Source organism: Nanorana parkeri, unplaced genomic scaffold (assembly GCF_000935625.1).
Source record: "Nanorana parkeri isolate BGI_ZX_2015 unplaced genomic scaffold, ASM93562v1 scaffold975, whole genome shotgun sequence".
NCBI classification, from domain to species: domain Eukaryota; kingdom Metazoa; phylum Chordata; class Amphibia; order Anura; family Dicroglossidae; genus Nanorana; species Nanorana parkeri.
The window spans coordinates 421,666-425,627 of record NW_017307243.1 but is presented as its reverse complement, the minus strand read 5'-3'; positions in this window follow the sequence as shown (position 1 = coordinate 425,627).

The window sequence follows — 3,962 nt, the reverse complement described above, 5'->3', positions numbered from 1 at the left end:
GACTGTGGAGGAGGCGGCCCGGGGGGGGGGGGGGGGGGCACACATAGACCAGACTGAAGTCCCAAGGGTAAAGAAGCTCATCCTGCCCTATCAACTGAGGGCAGTGGAAGCAGGGAAAGAATCATGGGCACTGAGCATTGGATGGAATTGCCATGAGGTCCACCTCGGCGTACCCCAGGTTGCAAAAATTCAAAGGAGATATTTTGCTGTTCTTTCTCCATGATTGATGAAACACTGACTCAGTGTCCATCAAGGAATTCTGGATACCCAAGGAACCGCTGACACAGTTAAATTGGATACAAATAAAGCCCCAGCACAAAAGTGGCACCCGGCATCAAAGAGATTTACCCCCAGCTACAGTGTCTTCCAACAGATCTCCTGTGGGCAAAAAGACTTAGGCTGGGGAGAGGTGGATGGAATAAGATTAGAGTTTTGGAGCATGGAATCAAATAATTATGAAGTCTGATTGAGGTACTCCTTTGGGAAATTACCTTAGTTATGCATCTATGGATGTTTTTGATTTAATTCATAAAAAAGTCAATATAATTGAAATTTTTGATAATTAACATAAACACAATAGTGAAAGGGGTTTTAGAGAACACCATTAAAAGTTTATTATGTTATGGAAAGACAAATTGAACTTGTAACTTTTGAAAGATATGCAAAGGAGGAGATTACATGGAACAGACTTAGGTGGAAGGTCCCACACAATGATATTAAATTATGCTATTAGGACCCTTAAAACGAATAATTTTAAAGAGACAGAAGATATTAATCAAGGTATTATAGAACTGAAACAGAATAAAGATGTTATTATCAGACCAGCTGATAGAGGGGAGAGAGCGTAGTTTTTTTGGATCAGAAGAATTATAATTATGAGATGGAAAGACGATTAGGAGATAAATATACCTACAATATCCTCAAAGGAAACTCTACAAAGAGTTTTTGTTTTTTTAAGCGTTAAAGGAGCTAGTGAAGGAGGGTTATGCAAGTGGTATTTTGGATAACAAAAAAATGAAATATTTGACTCTATCGGTCTGTAGGAATGAACAGTGTACAGAACAATGTATTATCTGCCTAAAATACATAAGTATTTAGAAAAGCCACCAGACGTTGAACTGGATTTAAACTGTTTTATAGCCAAGTATTAATTTTTGATAGGGAATCTTAAAATTACTGTGCTGTTTTTTTAATGTTGTTTTGATTTTTTTTAACATTGTTGTTCTCATTTTTTTTAGAGACTTTCCTGGTTCTAAAGAGAATGATTATTATGCAATTTCTAGTATACACTGTTAGTCTGGAGTACGCTGTTGTAGAATTTTAGATAGGGAAATTATGGCATATAGAGTAGTGACATCTAGTGTCTTTTTATGAGTATGATAGGTGACCAGTGTTTAGCAACTTGTATGGTAATTTATAGGAAGGGAATGGATGGCTTGACTGCTATATGATGCTTGTGGTGGAGAGACAGCACATACTCTACTCGTGTGGAAGTCACAAGAAGAACGGCGTCAAGGGGACGGAGCTTACTGACATCACCACACAACCTGGTGCTAGCCAGGAACTGCCACATTAGCTGGGGAAATGTTAGAGACTAGGGGTGCATACAAGCACTTCTCATATGTGCTTTATACAGTAGTACATGTGTATGTGAATGTCTTTTTAAAGCTTTTTGGTCTATTGGGACTTCACACAAGCAGCTACAGGACACATGTTTGCATATCTTTGCAGAGTATTGTGAAATTGGCACATTTGTAATTGTTGCTTGTATGTGTTAATTTATGATTGTTATAAAAATGTTGATTGCACGTATTACATATTTTCTATATGAACATGACACATTAGGGTAATTAAAAAAGATAATCTTTTTAGCATTAGGGAACTTTTAACAGTGCACTGCACTTTATTGAAGACACTTTGGATATTGGTTGATAATAGGTACAGATGCTTAGATTATGGGTTTGGAGCCTGGACTCAAATAATTATAAAGTTCAAACAGTAATGCTAATGCAGTTTTCGAAGTTCCTATGAACAACCACAGGGAGATGTTGATCAACTTGTGGAGAAATACGAGGTTGCCAACTCGTGGGTAGATACTCGTAAGACAAACGTTTCATCAGCAATACAAGGTAACATGCCCCTTCCGAAATCCATACTACCAAAGAGTGGGCTGAGTTGCAAAAAGACAAGATCCTGATATTTCTCAGTTCCTAAGGAACTGGTTTAGAAATCTAAGACCTAATTACAGAGAATGGTTCTGCCTCTCACCTACAGCTTGACACCAGTTTAGGCAGTGGAATAAGTTTGAGTCACATTGGACTTTTGTATCATCAAATGCGAATGCCCAATAAACAAAGGGGTGTTTGTCAGCTAGTTATTCCCCAAGCAGTTGGTGCTAAAGTGATATCAAAACATGGCAGAGGAAGATGTGGTCAAGCTTTTGTCATTATGAAGTGGGGATAGATTCTTGGGCACAATCCTAAACACATTTAAGGCAGCAAACTAGAAGCAAAGTGGGAATCAAACTCATACCGTGTCGACCAGTATACGATGTTGTATCTAAGAAGCAAATTGGACTTTGCAAGCATTTACATCGTAATCTGCTTAATCCTTGTGTGTTCAGACCTTTTACCATCTCCAGGGGTATCATTAACCTGGGTTCAGGAGAAGTGCCCCCCCAGTGATCGAAGCATCCCTGAAATGGTACCTTCCTCCCCTTTCCGAGCACAGGTCTTGACCCTGATTGTGAAGACATCAGTGGACCAACCTTCCTATGCTGGGTAATACCAAGCTAAAGGAACCTTGCCTTTTTGAAAAAGTCATGCGACGAAACGCGTCAAAGGGGCAGATTTGTTTGACACATGGGATGTTTTAGACAGCGTTTTTGAAATTTTTTTATTAATTGTCCGGCCGGCCAAAGTTTTTTAATCTTATATGTAAGTTGCTATTTTTATTAAACATTACTGCTTGTTATACTGCATCATGAGGGTTGTCTCCTTTCTTTCAAATCCATAAAAACGTCTCTGGGCTCCTGAGAGGGGGACCGCTGAACCCTGTACAGGAGAAGCCGCTATTTGCTTTGAAAGACAGCTAAGGGAAATGTCTACTGAGGGAGAGAGACGTCTCTTTATGCCCGGTCTCTGTCGGGTGAAAGCGAGGTCTTCAGTGTGAGAGGATCGTGGACCAGAGGATTATCCATCTGAGGGGCTATATTTACTCACTGCATCTGGTGAGTACTCACTGCTTGGGGGGCTGCTGGATTAAAAGGCAGAGAACAGAAAGAACCCTTTTTTACTGCTATAAAGCTTGTTCATTGAACACTGTCACCGTTTCACTGATACTTTTTACTTTCACTTCGGGACTGCTATTAACTATCAGTCTACAATTGACACAGAATACATTTTTTGTTTGTTACATTGTGATTCATCCTTTGGAATTGTTTCTCACAGGTTATAAATTGTTTATTTCCTTTTTTCACTGTCACTTCTTGATGTTAGCATAGTTCATACATACTAAAAGTTTTGTATTTGAACACATTTATTGCACGTGTTATATATTGACTATATATACATCTTATTCACCTATTTGTACATTTATTATTTTAGGAATAATGTTTTTTACTCACTTTCAACGCTAGACCACCATTATTGGATTTATATATTTTATACATATATAATTTTTTGTTGTTCACCTTTAGCGCTGTGTCTTTTTTATAATCGATTTTTTAAGGAACCTTAGGCCAAGAAAGCCCTGGTCCTCCAGATGATGATGAACAGCACCCTGATTCTTCCGATAAAGATGGACAGTCTTGGGATGCTTACCTCACCTGCCTAGGCAAACCACGAGAGGACTTATGCTTGTTGGTTATTACAACTTTGTGTTTTGAATTGCAGTGTTCAATATTTTGTTTACCTGCTGTGTATGTCATGTACTGTAATGCTGAGAACTGCAGCCCTTAAGGG